General features: G+C 33.0%; 1 protein-coding gene across 3 annotated transcripts in view; it reads left to right on the top strand.

The window, feature by feature from the left end:
* Positions 1-24,152, top strand: part of Gprk1 (G protein-coupled receptor kinase 1) — a 101,274-nt gene that overhangs the window by 12,064 nt on the left and 65,058 nt on the right. The window lies entirely within an intron of this gene.

Genomic DNA, 24,152 nt, shown 5'->3' on the forward strand with positions numbered 1-24,152 from the left:
GGAAAGTACATTCCCGCCCGCAAATAAGAAAAATTAGTAAATTTTGTAGTTGGTGCTGTACATTATCAATATGTTATATGCGACATCTATCAAATATCTTTCTTTATACATCTTCAAAACAAGACTTGATTATTTTATGAAATTCTATTATAAGTATATTTTGTGTATAATTTCTTAAGAAAAAATATAATATTACAATAAGGGAGTATTATATCTCTGATTGCCATTTTTTGATACTCATACTCTCATTCCACCAAGTTTTTTTTTTTTCGGGAGATTAGATTAATTTAATTTATTTTTTTTTTTTCGGGAAATGGTTGTAAATTTTTTTTAATCGAACGATCAATTGATTTTTTGGACGAGGGGGGGGGGCTGCGGGTGGGAATCATCTTTCCGCCCTTGGGCCGAAAGTACTCGGCGGGCGGAAAGTGCGCCCGCGGGCGGGAAGAAGCACTTTCCGCCCTAGTGGCGTAATATACTATTCTATATACACTAGCGTGAATGAAAAAAAAAAAAAAGAAAAAAAAATTAGAACAGTGGAACTATGCAGGCCGACCTCACATTTGTAGTTCACATATATATTTACATATGCACGTATTTATGGGCATGTATATACTATATGTATACATACATACATACATACGTAGGAGTAAATAAGTACCGAATGTTTGGAGAGCATCATGACATTATTCCTTTTTTTTTCTCTCGCTCGCCCTCGTTAACGCGCACAACCAACCAGCGCGAGACTTTTAATAAATGCCTACCCCCGACCTCCCCTGACTGAAAGGGGAAAAAGCAAAGGCGCCGGTGTTCTTGAAAAAATTGATTTTCACCGCGGAGAAGCACGTACTCGGTCGTCGCCTGATGGTACGTATATGACCCTGCCGTGGTGGAAAGTCTTGGGACTAATATGTATGCACACACACACACACACCATACATACTTGTACCCGGCTTCAGGGCTGAATTAACGTATAATTTTCAACACATTTAATTTTATTGAAGTGAAACTTCTTTAAGCCCACCTCATATTGGAAATTATTCAGTGGAACGAGCGAGCCCTTTCTAATGCGAGCCATGTATTTGGGCGGCCAACTGTACTGAGCTACGGGGTGCGCTGTTTTTTCTCTCGCGGACAAGCGACCGTGCCATAATTTTTTCCGTGTACTTTATGACCCGAGCAGCCGATACTCAAGAATCAAATATGCCCGCTTTACTTTGGCTAGTGAATTATTTGTATCACTGACACTTGATTACTCAATAATTATTTTTCCCGAAATAAATTATTAAAAATGTGAGTTTTTTTTTTCAATTTTAAGATCTAACGAGTGAAAAAAATCTGGAGGGGTTGCTTTCAAAAATTAATCATAGCAGGTTTCGATCCATAAAATTTCGAATGAAAAATAGTGATTATTAATTATTAAGAATAAAAATAAAAACAATAATGAACATAATAGCTCTTATAAAAATTTTTTTTTTTATAGTTTTCTTTTTTATATTTAACAAATGTAAAAAAAAATTTCCGATGGTGAAAATCATTTACATAGCTGCTCATTTGATTATCGAATATACATGTGTTAGCCGCTTCACTGTGTTTACTGAATGAGCATGTTCTGGTGTGCTGTTCACAGCCATAGAATATATTATAAGACAATGTTAACGTTTTTGGCATCGCTACTTCGATTGTATTTAGCGACTTGAAGCTCTCTGCTCATACACTACTGTAATAATTTTGGTTCTTATCTATAAATTCAAGTTCCATTTTAATATCTTTCTGTGTTTTTTCTCTTACAATATGCAAATTGACGTAACTGGCTCTATGGAAGTTTGTCAAATATTTTTAAGATACTGTTCCTTGTTTATTATACTTAAGATCTTCTTTTAACTTTTCTTTAACAAAAATTTGACTGAGTTGTATTATTTAGAATATAAATTTGGTGAAGTTTTTCTCACAATCTTTTAAATTTTTATCATAGAAAAATGTTCTCAAAATTTCTTTCACTCCTTGTATGTCAATCCTTAAATTCTTTCCAGTAATTAAATCATTGACATAAATTTAATAAACATTTTTCTCTCGTTGTTGTTACATACTCCGATTTAGACTTTTGTTACAAATATGTAGCTGTGGTAGATATTTCTGTTACTCCATTAAAGTAATATATTTAATAAGAAAATTATCATAGTGACTAAAAATTAAATCAAATTATCACTGATTTCTATTAGGTCTGCCCCTATAGAATCTACAATGGTTTGATTCAACTCAAAAATTTACGAAAATTGAAAATTTTGATGGATTCTCTATCAAGCCGAAATTCAATACATCATTCAAAAATAATATTATGGGTTTAATTGTTGCTATCAGATACTCCTCAATCGTTGAAAAATTTTTACATTTTTCACGAAGTGTATTCAAATCACAACAAATAACTTGATCATTTAAAATATTTAACCCTGGGGGTGCAGGGGGTAGTGTGAAAAGCCCCGCCCTTACAACTATATGATATTGGAAGATATATATACTGATTCACAGACGACGATTCCTGTGGTATACTTTTCTAAGGGCGTGGACTGCATAAATGCTCTGCCACCCAATGACCGACTTGTTATATCTTTAAGAGATTTCTTTTTTCTTTTTCTTCTTCTTCTTCTTCTTCTTCTTCTTCTTCTTCTTCTTCTTCTTCTTCCACTTTCAATATGAACGCAAATTACTTAGATGCAAGAGCGTGATATTTTTTTTTACGATCACTTTGCATTAACAGGAATAATTTTTTTTAAATATTATTATTATTTATAAGGCCAGTAACTGATTATAGAGTAAGTAACGTATTTAAACTTATTTGATTTTTTTTTTAATTTAGCATGATATAATATATATTTTTTTTTTTACATGACTCTGTTATGACACTCTCCATATTACAAATTTTTGATTTTTAATTTTTATAGAAATTGACAAAAAATTCTATTTTCATAGAAAAGAAACTCTGGATTATCAGTTAAATAATAAAAAAAATTTAATTTACCATAGTATTTGTCAGCGTAAAAAAACGTACGAACCGCAACGTAAAAAACTCTTCAATTATTTAATAAAAAACATTTTGTAGACCTTCATGAAGCAGATGATTTAAAAACCTATCTTTTTATTCTTAATGAACCCAATTCCTACCTTTAAAAAAATCAGGTAAAACAAAAGAAAAGGGAGATATCTCGTTTTCTGTCAATCAGCAAACCCAATACTTAACTCTCTATTTATTCTCTTCCTCACTCTTACTTCAAGTATGTTTAGCCAGAAAATTCACCCCAGAAGTTCTTTAAAGCAAATAGTAGAGGCGAGCAAAGAAAAAAGTGTGCTTTCTATGTAGCCGATGACCCAATAAAAAACTTGGCCTCAGCCCGAACTTCCAATGCGTGGCTGGTTGGCGGCGACGCTCGAATATGTCACTCTAAACTGAATTCGATGCTGGCCGAGGAGTCGATAATGCTTCGCATGTTATCGCGTCTCCTCTTTCATTCTTTACTATTTTTTTTCGTTATTTGCTTTATTTCAAATTTAATTCAAGGTAGAGTGGACTTTTTTTTGTATTACTAGATATTAACTAAATACTTTTCTTCGTTTAGAAAAATTCTTAAAAAATGAGGAGTGTATTTATTTTGATAGCAAAAGCTTCCAATTTTTATTACACATCGTGTTATTTTAGTCAAGCGTATTGATTTTTTATCAAATGATTAAATGAAGTTGAATCGGATGAAAGTAGCTCTTCATAAAAAATTGTTTCACGTAAAAGTAAATCAATAAAATCTGGTACTCCAAATGTAATTAACCTACATACACAATATCAAGTATGAAACATGCGGCTAAGGGATACATCATGATATAAAACAGTAGTATTATGAAAATAACATTTTTTTTTAAAATATAGTTTTAATCACTAGAGAAACAGTTGTGGCACAATTTTTTAATTTGTTTTCGTTTAAGTAAATACTTGTAAGTTTAATTCGTTCTAAGTATTTGTTTTATGACCAATTAAACATGATAATTTTTTGTTAGTCAACAGCAATGTTTAAATGAGAATTATTGTGTAAGTGTTACAGTGACCCATTAAATTTGGACAATATTTCTTTTATAGTAGGTATCACATAGAAGTGCTTTGTAATTAGGGCGTCTCACAGCTGCTCTAAATTCTGGATGAAATTTGTGGACTAACTCAGGAAATTTGTTATCGAACATTGATAATTTTAAAGCCAGAAAAGTTGAAAAATTTTTTTCTTTATGAAAAATAATACTTCACAAGTATTTTTATCACATACTGTATGTTGAATATCGTATTGTATAATACGTATGGCAGTTACATCATGTTATTGGATCACATTAATTATATCATGTTTCTTTTGTATGGACAAAAAAGTAGTTGAGAATAATATTTTATCGTTTTATTTTACACATAAGTAAATTTAAAAAAAAACAAATTGTGTTTTTTCGCACCATTTGGATAAACAAAGTGTTTAATAAAACATTTCTCAATCATTTGTAACATTTTTGTAGCTTTAAAATCATACTAGTATCACCTAAAGTAATAATAAAAGTAATACTTATCAGTTTGCAATTATAAACGAATATAACACTCCTCCTTGTAGTATACATTTCACGATTCTTTAGAGAAGGATTCTAAAATTTTATTTGTGATCCTGTTACTTCTCTAATAACTTCCTCTAACGTGGTGAATAAAAAAAAAAAAAAAAAAAAAAAATTTAATTCACACAACAAGTACTTGAAACAAATCCCAATCACTTCAACTATATCTCGTCATACCGATGCTCATACTTATTTTTAAATTTTTCGAGCAATCGAGTCCAATAGAGATTTAATACCGATTGTTAAAAAGAGTAGAAGCCAATTGAACGACGATAAAAAAAAACAAAATCCTTGGCATTTGCACCTTGACAATTAAATAAGCACAGAAAACAACGAGTCCCCCCCCCCATCCGATGCATAGTATATTCTAAGGCTCTCGAAGCAGCATCATAGCTACACATTAGATACGTGTAGTTTTCTCTCCGTCAATGTTAAATCCATGAGACTAATTGACGTCACGTAGCGCGTGGCCAGCGTCTTCTTCTCTATCTTTTATCGATGATAAATATACACACATGCTCCGTACAATAACCGAGAGAGGAGTTAAAAAAATATACATCTCATTTAGCGTGCGTGTATATAACGATAGGTACGCTTGATACCACTTGATACGTCTCCGAGCGAGAAAACCAGAAAAAAATAGTAACACTGCCGCTTCGATCGGGAGGTCAAAAGATCGCGTTGCGTGCGTCATCGTGGACTGTTTCGTCAGTTGAAACACTTTTTAATTATATATATACGTATATCATATCGTAGTTCATACGCGTACATTACAATATAAGTATACGTAAATAGTATTTATTAGGCCAGGTGGTATAGCCACCTATGGCTTCAAAGTTGAATTACAAAAATGATTTATAGTCATAGTCATTACAGAACAAGTAAGACTAAATTGTAGGATTAGTTATTAAAACATAATTAAATTAACACTACAATGACAGCAAAATATTAAATATAATATTCCAAGTGCATAAAGTTTCAAACTGTTTTTATGTCGTTACGTTATGAAAATATTAATTGAAGCAAAAGTTAAAAATTTCATTAAAGCAAGATAAATGATGTGGCGAGTGATAAGATGAGAAAGTCGTTCTTGCAGTCTATGGGAATTCCAGTTTCCATATTATAATAACCAAACGAGGAGCAATTCTGATTGATAAATAACGTTTTATAATCTTGGAGATGGTTTGCGTTTCAATATCCAATCATGTTTATCAAGATTAAGAAGGTTAGTCAGTAAAAAACGGTGTTTAAAACGATGAGTAGAATAAAGGATGAAAGAATGGTGGTGGTGTATTTTTCATGCTTATTTCTTTTTTTTTTTAATTGACTTCCACAACGTTGTCACAAAAACATGACCGAAAAAAGTCCTTGGGGGGTGGGTGTGGGTGTGGGTCAGGCCTCTCTGTTCCCGCGATTTGGGTTAATGGAGACGTAACGACGAGTAACTTGCGACGCTTGAAATAATTCGAGATGACGATGCTTTGTGTGTTGACGTTTGTTTCGTCGGAAAAACAAAACGCACTATTGGATGACGCGAGCAACGTACTCTCTAAAGTTAGATCAATCGAGTTAGTCAATATTGACTAATTATAAGTGAAAAGTCGTTTACTTATTGTGATAAGTAAACGACATTTTACTGATTCGCAGTAAAATTTGACTGATTCAACTTTAGAGAGTACCGTACGTATATATGCGTGTACTCTGATTTTTCCAACGATCAGTATGGGTCTTGTCGCAAGTTTTGAGAAACATTCATTGAGTTGTAATTTTACGACGGTTGAGATTTCGCAGCTCACGGTGACTAAATGCCATCCGATGGCTCGTGACGCGGATAGGATTACTAAGTGCATATTACGCGCGCAAGTGTGCAAAAATGTGGGAGGTTGGAGGAAAAAAATTTGCCGAAAATCTCTTTCCAAGTATTTGCGCAGTCTACCTCGAATTGAAGCAATGTTCAGATTAACAAGCAAATTCGATGACAAGTTGATTTCTTAAGTTTAATGTGTTTTAACAATGTGTAGATACACTGAGTGTACTGAACTGATATGCCGTTAATACTTATTTTTGATGTTTTTCTAAAAGTTTTGTGACTCCCGTATAGCCTGGGTCCTCAGAAGCCCACGAGTAAAATTAATATACCAAATTTGATAATGTAGTTCCGGTATAGCTGGGATAATCACTCTCGTAGTCAACCGAGTTTGAGATAAAAAAAAATATATTAAAAGATTAAAAAATATTTTTCATAAAACATAAAAGTTCACAATAGTGATCAAAATTTAAAGATTTATGTTAAATATGATAGTTATTAATTATTCTCACAGCTTGTGAACAAGCTTGTGTTAATTGTGTAACACATATTTTTTATGTTAGTAAAATTTTTTATTAACTACTTCTTATAACACTGTGCTAAACAAAACTATTTTCAGAGAGAACTGTGCTTCACAACTTAAATGAAAAAACAATTTAAAAAAAAAATAGAAATATTTATTTTCTAGAAAAACATTTCTCTCGATATTGTATTGTTAGTAGTGATGCATAAAAAAATTTTTAAAAGAATCCACTGTGTTTAGACGAAAAAAAACAATTTATATTACATTTTGAAAGATACATAAAATAATCGTTCACTTGACTTAAAATTATATGTTAGCAAAGTAATTATTGTATAATATATAGAACACGGCACTTTCTGTCATCAAAAAAAAAAAAAAAAAAAAAAAAAAAAAAACCATAAAAAACAGAAAAACAGAACCACTATTAGTTTTCATGTAAAAGACGCAATAATCAAGTACCTTTTTCTGGAGTTTTTCAACCGTAAAATGATCCAAAGTTTTTAGGGAGAGTAGGGTACGTCTCTAACGCTAAAAAATGCTCGTCCATGGCTCTTTCTAGTTTTTTTAATTTGTGCACGTACCACCCTAAAAACGCACATCCCAGTAAAGTTAACATTTCGCTTGTTTATCGAACGACCTCTCATCATTAATTACAACGTTAGCCTCAAAACTAATGGACACCGTCCGCACAAGCTTTAATTAATTGAAACCCGGCGCTCCAGTCTATCGATCGGTTTTAAATTAAACAATATAATTATAATAATAATGATAATCATCACACCTCGCACGTTTCGGCCGTAACAGGTATGCATATATTATGTATAATATACGTGCAATACAAACTCGCCAGTCGACTCGTGACCTTTTCCCAAGGCCGTCAGCCAGCCAGCCAACCCTCGCATGTACAATAAACGAGAGCGCAACTTTACTGTCGCGAGATTGCCTTGGGATTGCTCCTCCAGGGCTCTCTCTCTCTCTCTCTCTCTCTCTCTCTCTCTTTGCTGTTGTGTGGGTAGTTGGGGAAAGAGGGAAACAACAACAACAACAACAACAACAACAAAAGTATATAAGCTGACGGCTACTGAAAGCCGTGCTTTGTTGGACCTATACCATGTAAATAAACTCGTTGGCCACGCAGTTTTGAGTCGAACGAGTGTTTGCACGGGGGCTCGATAATCACACGTGGTGTATATATATATAGGGAGATCGGACAAAGTCGATCATTCGATTCAAAGGCTTGTTAACTTGTTGTTGCCGTGGTATCGATGTTTTGTTTGGCTGACCCACGATTTAAACTTAATTTTAACCATATGAGGGATTTTCACGCATCAGCGTGTGTAAAATCAGAATTGGTTCGTGTGTTGGTTTTGCTCCGATGGCCGTGGTGATGTTGTTTTCTCTGCCCTTCTGCTGGTAAATATGCATGGTTTGCACAGGCCTTTCGAAGCTTTGGAGGCCCTTTCTGTGGAGTTGTTATAACACACGCGCGCGCGCAACTGTTTGCGGAGGGAAATTTGCATTTTGCGTAATCTGTAAAATGTTCGACCAATGTTAATTCTCGGGTACAAAGTTTGCACTAGCTACGTAATAAATAATCCTATGTAAATGCACGCGTGACTCCTTGTGTTAAAAAAAAGTTCAAGCTTACCCTCTGTGCGAGAATTATTCATGAGCTCGTTTTTTTTTTTTTTTTTTTTTTTTTAGTGGTAACTGTGCATTAAGGAATATAATTATGAGTTAGTTTTATTTTGGCCGGGGATAAATGAGACAGAGATTATGTGCGGGGATATGGAGGCGAGAGAATTTTTATTTTATATAATTGCTGCGTGTCCAGACTTCAAATACTTTCTAACGTAATTTGTTTCTAAAATTATAGTACATAAATAAAAGTATACTAGAAAATATTTTTTTAGTACTTGAGTTTTTTTCAAACAAAATAGTGCATTTAGTCTTTCAAAAAAAGAGAGTAAAAAAAGTTATTCAAATACTTTATAACAAACTTCATACAGTAAATATACGTAGCAATTTTTTTGAGCTGGAATATCACTTTTGTAGAACTACTCGAATAGGGTAATTTTTTTTTATCATCATCCATGTCTAATAAATTTATTTTAGAAAATTTAAAAAAAAAGAAAAACAGATACTCTTTTGATTGTTACTCTCGAACAATATACAACTGAACATTTTTACGCCTCCAAAAATATCAAATCTCACTTGCCATGAAACATAATAAAATCACTCGATAAGAGAGATAAGCACGTTGGCAGCGGATTCCAGACTCGAAAACTCTTTTTTTTTTTCGTAATGTCCAACGACACGTCGAATCACTCGCAACGTGAGTCGACTTTTTGCTCATCCGTGAATGCAATAACATACGTCATTGATTCACGTGGATTTTCATGAGTTGTGCAATTATGTGTTTGCTCGCATAAAAAAATGATAAAAAAAAATAATCTACGTTGCACCACCTGCTATATTATCACCGTTTAAAAGGTGATACATTTTTTTTTTTTTTTGTTATTTCATTTTATTTTTAGCGTTATTTTTTTTTACACACACGTCTTGAATTTCGATAGAATTTTTTATGGTTATTCAGTTAGACCTCAAGATTATGAATTCCCATAATATTGTTGTTGCTTTAATGTTAGGTATTTATTATTTTACTGAGATGAGATTGATTGATGCACTTTAATAATTGTTCGTAATCTATAGGCGGTTTTCATGTTTCAAGCTTTCTAAGCTAATTAAGCGAATCTACTGCAAAAGTTATTGTCTAGTAGAATGTCAACTGATATTAATTGATATTAATCGTAACACCTATTTTTTCTTTTCGTTGCAGTGGAATTGCCTTGTGGATAGAAAATTAATTTTAGACGTGGCTTCGACGGTTGTAAGCAATTTTTTATACTTCGCTTTATTCGTATGAAAAAATTATCTGAACCAGATCAAGTACTGCTTAAAGTTGAAAAATCGCAAGACCATGACGTCAATGAAATATACAGATCGAGTGTCTTTAAGATAGAGACAAAAGAATCAACAAAAAACAATTGGCTTTTATGCAGTAAAAAAAATAACCTTTGCGTACAAGTCACTTCTGCTACTATTCTCACTAGAGCGACAAGTACAACGATTATAGTACTCGTCATGACGTTGCTAATTTTTTACTACCAAAGTTACTTGATGTCTTTTGATTTATTTCAAGTTATTTATAGTTTTTAATAAAATTTTTTTATTTATTGTTATTTTATTTATTTATAATTACATTTAATTTATTCTGTGTACAAATTACAATTTTTTTCGTAGATACAATGAGTCGTGGTAATATTTCTGCTTTATAATTAAAATACAAACAACCTATCTGCGCAGGCTCTTCACCTACTACCTCTCAAAAAGCCTTAACTATCATTTAGCTCCATTTTGACGATTTTATGTTATTTATTCTCAGTATCCCTCCTCTTAAGCAAATTATAGGCCATCTATCATCCTAAGTTGCAGAAATTTCCAGCAAATAAATTTTAGCTTTAATTCTTGTTTCAATCTGTAAGTTTATTCTATCTGCCTCTCTTTTTCAAAGTATGATGGGATATTTCATTAATAACCATTGCCATTTCACAAATTTCCCCTACACTTTCTCAATTTTCTTCCATCCCAATAAAAACTGTCTGCCTTAACTATATTGTATATCTAATAAATACAGTCTTCAGCTTAAGCTGTCTCATCTCGTCTCATCTTGTCCCTTTCTGTAATCCCCATACTGTGTTTTCCGTTTCCTTTGCCCTGCAAGGCTAATTTCTCAATATGTGTGTTCTGTGCATTTTTTCATCGAAAACAAGAAGCCCCAGTATTTATACTTGTTTACTACCTACAATGTCATTTTGCTTGAACGTCCATTTTTCGTTATATTTTATCTTCTTCTACAGTTAGTTTTTTTAACTTTTTTTTAACCATGTCTTCCCATTTTTTAAAATAATGATATTTTATTTTGCTCCCGCGCCAAAACCATTTTTATTAAGCAACTTATCTTACGCATGCAAATTTTAATGTTACTGCGGGAAAACTTACTTTATTAACTATTTTTAGTATTTCGTGACTATTTATTAAAAATACCATTAATTCTCGCTGACATTTATTTTTTCGAGATCCGCAACTTTTAATTTATAATGTTGTTAAAGGTGTTAATTTATTATTGTAAGAGAAAAAAACTACTCTCATTTACACCATTAGAATTGCACTTTATATATAAGGAGTTATAATTAACATTTATGTTGACAATACATGGTATGACGTAATAAGTTGACAACGAATGACAAGAACGGATTTTTCAGCTATTTAAAATATCCCTTTGACATTTTGGAAAAATATTTTTTTTTAAATTTGTCTAAAAATTGTTTTTAAATATACTTATTCAAGGCAAATATTGGACACTAATTATGTCTTAATCTAAATTTTTATATGTAAATTAAAAAAAACGGGTTATTAATAGATAAAAATTATGTATTTTACTGATGTGTGTCAATTTGCATCGTTACAGTGTGACTATACATATAATATTCATTGCCTGTGAGTCACGTGTTTAAGAACAAAGAATTACGTACGGAAAAACAAAATTTTAAAATTACAGAACCATTTCAGAGGGAACTACTCGTGAAACATCTGTAAAATAAAAAAAAAATCTGTAGTGTTGTTCATTTTGAGATTCACCTCGATTTTGTATGATAATACAATAACCAATCGATAACCCTGTAAAAAAATGTGTTCCCATCAATGCGTTCTTTCAAAACAAGGAAGCTTTTACGAAAAAAAAAAATGAATTCGATGATTTAGTCCTATTATACGTATCCCCCTACGGAAAACCATGTAAATTTAAATAGAAGAAAAACAACTAACATAATCGAACTGTAACCCAAAGCCCATTCCCAAATCTTTCACTGAGGCTAAGTACACGCCCAAGAAAAACGTCAACACGGCATTAATACGGGACCCCGGTGATATACCAACGCGCACTCAAACGCAAAAAAGATAAAGAAGAAAAGCGCCTCGGCCTCGGCTGAGTTATTTTCACTCGCTCTCGCGTGCCTCTGCTTTGCGTCAGCGCGCGTTTCCTCTTCGCAGCACTGGCGAAGTTTGATTTCATTCACGTCTCAAAAAGGATTTTCCCTCGCCTGCCTGTCTGCCATTATACGCGGTGGCACGTCTATATACGCTCCTCTCTCCCACGAGAGATCGCGTCGCCTCTTCCTTTTGTCCCGCGTTCTGTCGGAAACGTGCGCTATGTTGTACGGGTGATGGCAGTGCGTTTTACATTGCCGACTCTTTTTTTCCTTGTACTTTTTTTTTTTTTTTTTTTTTTTTTTTCATAAATACGGCTCGCAGGAGTTTCCGGACCTCTTTATGCGATATTCTCATTCTTTTTTGCGCGGATGAGTCCAACTGGATACTTGTGTCATGATCATTGCGAATTTTCGAATTTCGAGCTGGAAGTAGGAAATGTATTTGGTTCAGGAGATTGTTGGTTCTGCTAATGAAGCGTGACGCTGAATAAGGTTTTTTTTCCAAGTATACGAAAAATAATTGTTTCTCCATTTTTAAATTGAATCTTTTTCGGTTCTTTTGAGTAATTTGAAAACTGTGCATAATAGCATTACTTTGCAGTCCTCTCTTCTTATAAGTACATATATACATCTTAAATGAAATCCTTTAAATGAAATTTTATATGTACTATAAATTGTCGACGTTGCCAAGCCTTTGATTTTCTTCTGTCTTTCTTATTCTTTTCCGTGCCACTGATTAATTCGTCTCCTCGCGTATAGATTTGCTGCTTAAAAGAGTCAAATATACCCTCTCCCAAATCTCCTGCGTTGACAGAGAAAATCAATAGTGTCACGGGAGTAGTATCATCAGCAGGAAAAAGGGCGCAGCCGAAAATAGATTAGCCCCCCTACGAGGGGGGGGGGGGCGAAATCTGATTTTTAGACGCGTACACTGCGTGTTCTCTTCTCTCCCCTTTTTTCGAGCCTGAAATCTGGTATATCACTAGCAGATGATATTACCTTGGTTTTGGTTTTTTTTTTTCTTCTCCTTTTCCTGATGTATGAGAGGTGTCTTGTAGATACTACGTCCTTGTGTCACATGATGTTCTAAAGAAGAAACTACTTAATATAACATTAATAAATATATAAAGATTTGTAGTTAAAACCGATGACAAAATTTCAGAGGTTTTTGTCTGTTTTTGTTTTATATAGTTTTGTGAGTTAAAAAAAAGCATGTTTCAAAATAAGTATAATAAGGCATATGTCGGTAATTTTAAAAAATATCTAATAATATTTGACCGTTGGTTATTTTTTATTTTTTTTTTATTTTTTATAGTATGACTTATTTTGTCTAAAAATTATTTAAGGCAAAACAATTTGGCTTTTTTTTTGAATTTTAATGATTTATACTGTTAGCAATTGTAATTGTAACTGTTACTGTTAGTAATTGCAATTACATGAAATGGAACTAAGTAAAGTACAACAATTAATATTTTATTATCAATTTATTTCTTTAATGGAAATTGTATAGTCAATTACGTGTATTGGTACATAATGATGGTATATACATAGACAGTTATCGCAAAGTGTAGTTTTATAACACACTTGGCCAATGTATTTCGTTGTTAAAACATAAAATACACTTTTAAGAGCTGACCTCTACACTTAAGAAAGTTATTTTTACGATGTATACATTGACAATTGATGAGTGAGTGATACTTTATCAGCGAGTCCATTTTACGGCTTCTTGTTTTTCAAATCCATCTTGCCCACATGCTTTTTCAATTTTTCTTTTCGAATTCCATTAAATTTCTATCAAAAACCTTTTTTACAGGTACGACCCACAGTTTTTGTTTCTCTTAATTAAAGGTTTCGATGGTTTTTGATCGGCTCATTGCTATTGTTTTTACCTTTGAGATTCCGTGAAGCCTGCCCCTTAAATCTGTTCTGATTGGACACTCTCTGTAGTTTTCTGGACTCCAAGAAGTTTCTATCGAGAACTTCTACGTACAACGATTGTGGTTTTTTCCACAAAATTTTTATCCGAGGTGTACGGTAATTATCTTCCATGATTTACTCAGGGGCGCTTGTTCTGGGTTTTCAAATTCTTGTGTTTGCTCGACGGGCTGCTAGGTACAGGATGATGCGTAGTTTTACCAGTAAACAAGCCGTATGTATCTTGTTTGAGAAAAAAACTCGGACTTTTATTTTGTTTTGTAGAGGAAACTAAACGTAACGTCTAACGACACAAAACGAGACTGACCTTATCTTGAAGTTGAAGTCGCACGAAACGCTCCGCCCGAACGTCATTAAGAATAGCCTTCGGCGCTATTAACAATAGTAACTGTTAGGCACTGTATATTGTAATCAAAATGTATGATCATATTACTTATCATTTTCTGTGGAAGCGCTGCAAATTTAATGAGTTCAAAAACAAAAGTTACAAGTGAACCGCACTCCGAAGAATTTTGAGCGAAAAATTACTCAATTTGTGTTTTGCGAACAACAAATAATGGAAACAATATTTACTGTCACTTTATTTTATGTAGAAAAGAGGTCTCCATGTATGGTAAAAGCAGTAAATAATCCAAAAAAATACTCTTTGAAGCAGCGAATTAATTTATTTTGCCAGTTTAAATAAAAATGTAAGAGCAGTAGAGAAAAAGATTATATCATTCTAAAACTATTTTTCAAACAACAATTTTTGACCGTTTCAATTGTAACTTTACATTTTCAAAAGAAGATGGAAATCACTGATAGAGATTCGAGTTACACATATGTTTTACTCATACCCATACAAGTATCGGGTATGTATATAACTATTACTAACGAAAGTTTAATGAGCTTGGATAATGTACTCTGGATTCAGCTAATGGTTTTAAGAACTCGATTTTCAAATATTTTATAGGGGAAATAGTGAAATCATTGTGAAAGCTACGAAAGATAGACGTTTTCTTTTATTTAAGGCTTTTAATAGAAATTTATAAAACTACAAGATTAACCAGTTTTTAAAAGACTGATGTTTTTGTAAGTCTATTTTTGAATCTCTTCAACCAATAATCATAAAGAAGAACACTGTAATTTCACTCGATAACGTACTATTGGGATATATTTGTTTATTTGAATTGAAAGTAAGGTACACATGATTGTCTAATGCCCATAATATTTTCACTTTACTAGTTTTTTTCACCAATTCATTTTTCTACATTGGTAGTTTTCAGTTTTTCGATCTACTTACATATCCAGAATTTTCTGTCTATCGTTACAGGCTCCGACACCACTCTGATATAAATATTACGTTGGCAATTCTAGGCTCCATTGAAATATACCGAAAGTAAATTTATAGTCAACGTTACATTTACAATTTAATAGCATCATTATTATTCTACATCCATGTGTAATTAATCATCAGTTAACTTTTTTTTTTCATTCATTAGATGTCCATGAAATTTCATTACAACTGTAACTATAGTAACTTAGATAAACACAACAGCATACTTTTTTGCACAACTCAAAAACATCTGACTACCCAATTTTTGGATTTAATAACAAAAAACGTTCATGATTGCTTCTATTAAGTTTGTAACATAATTCGTAATTAAGAAATCAGAACTCGTAAGAAAAATCTTAAAAGAGCTTGAGTAATTTACTGGTTACTGGTAAGCTTGATATTCTTAGAACAAAAAGTATAATTAAAATACCCATCGGTGTGGACGGTAGTTTAAAAAAATATTTTTTTTAAACGTATTCTGCCAATGCACTTTGCGTTTTTTTTTATCGTTATGCAAAGTCAAATGATTTGGATACAACTTTTAGATTTTTGATGAGAAAAGTTAAATGAAGCTCTGTACAAAGTTAAGTGTGTTATTTTAAATTTTAAGTATAAGAAAACTTGATAATAGACGTCATAGAGAAATACTTTTTTTTAATAAAAATTTTGCAATAATCGAAAATTTCCGTAATAATTATTGATTGATTAAAATAAATGGATAATTTTTTATGTAATTACGGAAATAAGAAGCTATTATACATTACCGTGGTATACATTATCGTGCTTCCAGAGAAATGGCAGATAGTTAAAAAGTTTTGAACTGACCTATTTCTTTGGGGAAGGTAAAGATAGCGAGTGTTTGATTATTTATTGGTTTGGCAATTAATGAGAATCGTGAATTCGACTTTTATAGCATTGTTCGATATCATTGATTCGTTGACTGTTTGTCTAAAATTATACCCACTGGTATGCAAAAATAATAATGTATAATAAATAACATGTAAAGATTATACGCTCGTCAATAGACGATAACCTTACTTTTTTTAACTATTTTTTATTTCGTTAATTGTAACACATTTAAAAGAAATAGCTAAATTTTTCTCGAAAATTCGCAATAATGGTCGTAATGAAACTGCAACGCAGCAGGTCACATAGTTTGAATTAGTATATGCTAATATTGATCATTCCAACAATTATTATAATTAATACCACCTCTTGTCAGAGAAATTGCGAAATTATTAAACCTATGATAGGGTCGTCTCGTCATTCTTGAATTTTTAACATTTGTTGCTTAAAGATCAATTTCAATTATTTTAGTTTACAATTTTATTTTCATTCATTTACTTATTCTATAAATTTGTAAAGAGCCAATTGATTATGAAATTTTAGTAAAAAGTGCAGCCATACAAAGTTAGTGTACACACTGTTTGATAAATTTTTGTATCGATTTCGTAAAACTAAAAAATCAAGTACAACAAACCTTTTTTATCTCTAATTTGTAAAATCCTCCACCAATCAACAATTTTTAATAAATTATCTCAAAAAATGTTCATTGAGATGTTCATGCTGCGAAAAATGTTGTATCAAAAACTTTTATAAAAAAAAAATGTTTTTGATGTAAAGTATGTAATCACTTGTTCACTTTCAATTTATCATTCATATATTTATTTTTGATCTCCCAAATGTTACTAAAATTCAACAAAGTTTTAACAAAAAGTTATTTTAGTTATAGATCAAATTTAAGTTTAAAGTGAAAAAATATTATTTGTTCGCCCTCAAATGATGTACACGGCGTATGAAATTTCGATAAAGAAGATATTTATGTATTTTATGCCCAAAGATCATTCGTTTATTTCTAAGCTATGGCAACGCGAAAAAACCCGGAAGCATTAGAAATCCCGAGGAAGTTAAAAATAAAAAAGAGAGACGCCAGACACACTCGGCTTTTCGCGTGTCTATAATATATGCTTATAGATATTCTCATTTCTATTCTAACAGAAACCGATGCAAGGCATCATCATCATCATCACCTTGATCTCCAAATACTTACGATGTATACACGCAGCTCCTCTCTCTTTCTCTCTCTCTTTCTTGCTGATCATTCTCTATTCGCCTTCATAGCGTTGGGTATCAGCGCGCGTCATTGGCCGTCTCGGAAAACCCGCATGCATTAACTGGACTGTCCATTAAACGATCCACAGATTAAAACCTCGCACGTGCGACACCTCTCCCCCTCTCATCTAGTATATATATATACACTTATACATAACTTACCGTCGGATAAATAGGTACATATACAATACACGTTGTTAATGCACGTGCGTGTATTAGCGAGAGTTCACATGCGTGCCGACTTAATTGACCGCCGTCGCGGGTTATTAATAAACTTGGGTACACACGCGCATAAACACACGCGCGTTGGACGGACTCGATTGATCGAGAGGGAAGCTGCGGATTCGAAGGTGAAGCCGCGACTGCGATCGCGAGGGATCACGAGGTGCCACGGCCTTGGGGGATTATTTGCTGTGAAAGAGAGCAAAGATCGGAAGAACTCCACCGAGCTTTGAGAAAGAGATACATCGGATTTTTTTTTTTTTTTTTTTTTTTTTTTTTCATTGTTCGTTCCTACGTTGTTTTTCGTGCATTTCATCTTTAAATTGGTACGCGATGGCTGCGAACTAAATTAAATGATCCGGGAATCAATTCGACTGTGCTTACATATGTCTGAAATAATCTGGGAACCAATTTGAAACCTCCACCTGCCATGACGATCCGCACACACAAAATTTTGACTAATCATTGTTACCAAGTATTCGTAATAGTATTTTTTTTTTTTTTTTTTAATTACCAAAAAGAAAATGGGATGGACAGCTTGTGAGTTGGTTGCATACATGGATAACGGGGTACCCGTTCTGGTAAAAAAAAAATAGAAAACCAGTTTTTTTTCCCAGAATGTATTAAAAACATTAACTCTGTTTAGCATGAAGAAAGTTCCGATTGAATTCCAATTGATATAAATTATTTGTATCATCTGTTTGAATCACAAGTTACGTATACTGGAAATACTAGATGTATGAGAAATGTTTTTACATATTCAGTTGAAATAAAAGCCCCCAAACTTTACTTCGAAGAAAACAACGTAAAGCACTATTGGGAGTAAAAGGAATATCATGTCAACTTAGCTCGAACGCGTCGTTACACGTAAGTTGATATTATTGAAGCACAAGAACCAACCCCAATATAATGATGTATTTAATAAGGGGTTGCTATCCATGTATCATTTTTCTTTTTTTTACTTTTGTTTCTCGAACATTGATTTCTCATGTATTACTCTCTTTTGCGAGAAGCTCCGAGGAGAAAAAAACCTTTACGAGGCTTTATCCGTGAATAACACATCAGTTATGTAATAATTAAACCCTTGGGGTGCACATGTTCTATAATATTTGCAATACATAAACTATTGAAACTATAAACTCCAGTTTTTTACTGATTTAATGATAAATTATATTTATCTATTGCCTAATATTTAATAAGCATTGTTTTATTGTGTTTTATTTTAGAAGGTCAAAAAGTAATGCTGCAATTCTACAGGACATGAAACTGCCTGTACATGTTTTTAAGCGTGAAAAATCTCTGACAGGGATGTTTGCATATCACAGCGTATTTGTGTCAATGGTTTTATAATAAAATGGCTTAAATATTGATGAACCACTAATTTAATGTGTTTTTCAAAAATAAAAAAAAACAAAGGATCCATTCAACGCTTCAAACGTATATTTATATATATTTTAACTTTTTGACTAGCAATGGTACCAGAGAGCAATATCGTATAAGATTTATGTATAAAAGTAAAAGATAAAAAACAATTAGCCCTCATGAGATTTGATCTTATAAAAATCATCACCATGTATCGTTTGTACAGCAAACGATCATCACGTTTCAAAGTCGTCAGTTCTAGGAACTGTGGAAGAAAAAAAAAAAAGCTCAATCCACCTCGTTCCCCCGTTCACGACACTCGCGTCATCAATTTTCCTCTGATTCAAAGTCACCCCACCCACCCCGGTCAACTCTCCCCAGTAACAAGAAGGGCACGAGCAGAGCAGATTCTCTCGCAAAACCCAGCCTCCAGAGGAGCATCGCCAACTTCCCGTGCACCCACATATTATTCCCATATAGGTATGCCGCTCGTCCACTCCGCGTTAATTACACGGGGGGCAAACTCTGCGATTCGTTAACCAAGGGTACCGTGGGGGGAGGGGGGGGGGCTTCATTCGCAGTCAAGCATCCGGGATACAGCCAAGTTTCCATCTGACTAGAAATCTTGCTCGAGTTACTCTTCGAGCGTGTGTGTGTGTGTGGGGGGGGGGTGGCAGAACTTTCACGTCCGCGACTTCATGCCCACGCGTGTAACCTGATAGTTGTTGCGCTGAAAAGTGCTGGTACGGTTGTTACAGTCGAGAGGGAGGAATTATTTCCCCGAGAGCTTGCGCGGACGCGAGCCGATACTTTGTAGATGTAGCGGGAAGAGATGAAATTAGGAAGCCTTGGAGGTTGAGGCGAGGATTTTGTGAAGAATCTCTCGGGGTGGGGGGGAATCGAGGAAAAGAAATCGGAATCTGTCTGGGCTGGATGTGTCGGGTAGGAGTGAAGGAGAAAAATGAGTTTCCAATGGGTCGATGGCAATGAGTTCGACTTGAAATCGGTGTTCAATTGATGTTACATGCAAATGGTATAACCAAGGAATAGGATTTTCAGGATTTCATATATAGGTTTAGTTATATTAATATACGTATTGTTACCCCGTTATCTCGTCATCATGTACCGAGTAGCTCTGGAAATTTAATTTATACATGCTCCTGCTATTTCTGTATTATTTTCCTGGTAGTATTCATTATGTATTCAAGTAGACTTGATTGTTTTTCTTGTGTATACTTACGATGAGTCGATACTGTTTTTAATTCTTTCGCTCCGTACAGAATGTAGATAATATCAGCAGATAATTAATAAACAAAGTAATTCTTACCAGTTTACGCTTGGCTGTGAGTATATAATGTTTATTTATATTTTAAATGGCATGAGTATTTAACCGAAAATGAGTACATGTTTATCATCGCTTCTGTAAAAACATAGTTAGCTCGTGACGTACTTACAGCGTTGTAAGAAGTATTTGTGCATCCGTATATGTTTGATTCATGCAATTATAGTTAACTGCGATAAAAAAAAAAAAAAAAACTTTTTTTTATTGTCATTGGCAATTTGATTTGACCTACAAAACATTGTACAACGTTGAACAGCAGAGATGCTCCATTGTAAATTAAAAGGATGATTGTTGTTGCCGATTCATTGGAAACAACATATTAATTGTTACGTAGCTGCGTTTTCATTATTTTCAAGCATGAAATGAGTGTTTAGCTATCAAAACTATACGAATTTGGTACACATACGTTTGAGTAAGAGTATACTCTTTTTTTATTATAATTAATGATAAAATACGTTTTTAGAAAATTTTGATTATTTCGTGAAACGTACATTTTTGTGAAACTTGTGAAATACACAGTCATGTTGATTTCAATTTGATATAAATATTGTAATTCATTGGCAAACAACAAGTAATTTGCAATTGTTTCGCATTTAAGTATAGAATGAGTTAATTCAAGAGATGTAAGGAATCTCGAAAGCCTTTGCTGCACTACATTTCTCTTGGATAATTACCAAGGATTATTGTATTCGGGATTCCAAGGACTTGAGCTATAGATTTGCGAAACACTATAGCGTCTTAACAATAGACGAACAAATGACTGCGAAACGCCTTGTTTGAACTCATTAAGCATAGTATTGTTTATTCCTGAAAAGTGACAGTCTGTAGCCGTGTATAACGTAGTTGCGAAGTCATTCATGATAAATAAAAATTATAGGGGTAAATTTATGTGACATGCGAAACTAGTCAAATTAGTTATTAGTTAAAATTATGTTGCGTGCTAAATATGTAGTAAGTAAATAATGCTTACGTAATACATAAAGAAAAGTCATGAATGAATAATTGTGTTTTTATGTCCAACCCACTGAAAAAAATTCCAGTAAAAAAAAGTTAGGTCCGTATATAAGGTAATCACCTATCGCATCATTTGGCTGGTTCATTCTTATTCTACTGCTCATATATCTTTGATGACAATAGAAAGTTAAAAAATCAGAATTACAAGTGGCACAACACTTGTAAAGTGAATGTAACAGATGCTTAAAACATAAAACTATGTATATTAATAATAAACTGAATAACGACTCTGATACAAGTTAATTTACATTTGTCGAGATTTAAAATACGTCTTTCGATTAGTCGCCTTTGATCGGAGACATTCAGCCGTACGTTCACGCAGTTGTGCTCACGTTTTATCGGCTTTTCACTTTGGAATTGTGTAGAAATGGTACGAAATTCGTTCTTCGTAGATGAGAATCAGCACCACGCACATTAAAAAAGGATAGTAGGTATCGATGCTATTAGTCGATCACCCGACACAGAATATAAACCTAATCTATTAGAAAATCCAGTGGGCCGTGCTTGTAGTTTTTTATCTTGTTATTACACGATTCACTATATGGTAGGAGATGAGTTGAGGTGAAACTGCATTTGTACTTTATTTTATGTTTGTTTCCGTTTAGTGTTTAAATAAGTTTTTCTAAAAATATTCGTCAAAATGTGCATGGATGAAAAAAAACTACTTATGGTTTCAGTTCAACAATAAAATTCATCGTAATTTAGTAACATTTATTACAATAGATGTTATGTATTGGTTGAACCTGACATCACCTGTTTATGATTTAAATAACGTTCGCCTTGTAAAAATAAACGGATTGTGAATAATTACAATAAAACTATCATTTTTTTGTTTTTATAAAATGTAATTGAATTAACGATTTCAGTTTCCGATTTTTTTGGTTTGGACAAAAAGTAAAAGGTAAAATATAACATTAGAAATCATTTTTTTAATGAGTGCAAGGAGAGCAGATGATTTGTCACATTAATAAAAAAAGTATATTGCCTGTTAAGAATAAACCAAAAAATCTAATTGTGAATATGAAAATGAGAGCCAATGAAGAATCATTTCGTAAGATTCAACTTGAATTACTGATTTTTGCTTCAAAGAGTTATAGGTCACGTTGTAAAGCATAATTATATTATAATTAACATTCAGTTCTAAATATGTTTTTTTATTAGCTTAGACTTTTATGGAGTGTAAAATAATAATGCAATATTAAAAAATAAAATAAAATAAAAAATAAAAAATAAAAATACTTAAAATTTGAATCAAATCAACATAATTAGTGGCGACGTGCGAGCTTCTAACTCTGACCACGCCGCCAACCATTCTGGTAGAGTGCGATGTCCCTTTACAAGGCAAAATGTAGTGCATACATCACTAATATCACGTCAAACACTTGGATCTTATTCGCAAAGTATGGCTTCGAAAAAGTTCTGTTAATTCAAGACATGTGGGTAACAAGTACGTGGAACGTATCTTTAAGTAAAATGATCGTGTTTAACGTAGTTAAATAATTTTTATAGATCTACATAAATAATGTTGCAAAAATGAGCGAAAAAAAGTTTAAATTTTTATTGCCAACGCTTCTATTACTAAATTTAAAAAAGGGCTTTGTAACATGTATTATTATGATGCCTCTTAAGTTATGTGTATTTAGTTTATTATACTTAAAAAAATAATAATAATAATAATTACGAAAAAAGCTTTATATTTGTCATGTGATTAATTCAAACTGAGATTATGATTCAAATGACGTTCGCTAGTTGTAGAAATAAATAGTTTGTTTATAATTACAACAATTATTCCTTGTTTCAATAAAATGTAATTAAATTTACGAACTCATTGAATACTCTTTGGCTTAGACAAAAAGTAATGCAAAATGTATAAGACGGTAATACGTTACACAGTATTTTTATAGCCTTACAAAAATAGAAGTTCTAACAAGTGGGAAAAAATTAGTGTTAAAACAGTCGATACTATTTGCAATTTAATGAACTACGTATCGAGATATGTAGCATTAGAAAACATTTTTAACAACTGCGCGAAGCTCACCTCACCTATTCAGTAACTTAAAAACAGTTAAATTAGACTATTTCAAAATAATACGAACACCAATTCTGATACCAATCAATTTTACACAATAACCTTTGGTATGATTGTTGTCAGAATACGCTGGACATGTAGGTACCGCCGACATTAAAGACATAAAAGTCAAACACCATCATAAAGTAACTAAAAATTTTTTAACGATAGCAGGGGGTTGGGCCCTAAATAAAGGATAGAAGAACAGGGAAGAGAGGGCAAAGAGGCGCCCGCGTAACAGCAGCAATCATCTCTCAAAATTCCTGTGAGCATGGATGGCGTGTCATCACATCCGTAGCACTGCTTTAGCAACAACACTCGTCATCCGGGAACTCGGCGGTGCTTACCAAATCCCAAGTTGGAATTCCCAAACTACTCGAAATGCCCGAGGAACCGATAAATTTTCCTCGATCCTCCATCTCGCTTCAACCGCACAACCGAAACTAAAAATAAAAATAAGCGACTGTGAATAAGATACACCATCACTTTTGTAAAAATACCTCTCGGTACTGTGTGTGCCTTTCCATGCATTTTCCTTTGAGCGAAGTTTGCTATTAACAAACTTCGAAATTCGAACCTCTGTACTAGTGCAATGAAAAAAAAGCCGACCGAGACTAACGCCCGTCAATCTGAAGGTTGTGCGGATTTATATTTTTTTTTTCCCTCCCTTCTTCGGTCCAGTTGAGTTGTTCCAATCGCAGGAAAAGTATCGGACTGAAAGTTCGTATCGGCTCGTTTTGTTAGGATGCGAGCGAGTGTAAAGTTCCTGAAA

This window comes from Copidosoma floridanum, unplaced genomic scaffold, assembly GCF_036245765.1.
Source record: "Copidosoma floridanum isolate Cflo_tuat_1 unplaced genomic scaffold, Cflo_Japanese_pri ptg000012l, whole genome shotgun sequence".
Classification (NCBI taxonomy): domain Eukaryota; kingdom Metazoa; phylum Arthropoda; class Insecta; order Hymenoptera; family Encyrtidae; genus Copidosoma; species Copidosoma floridanum.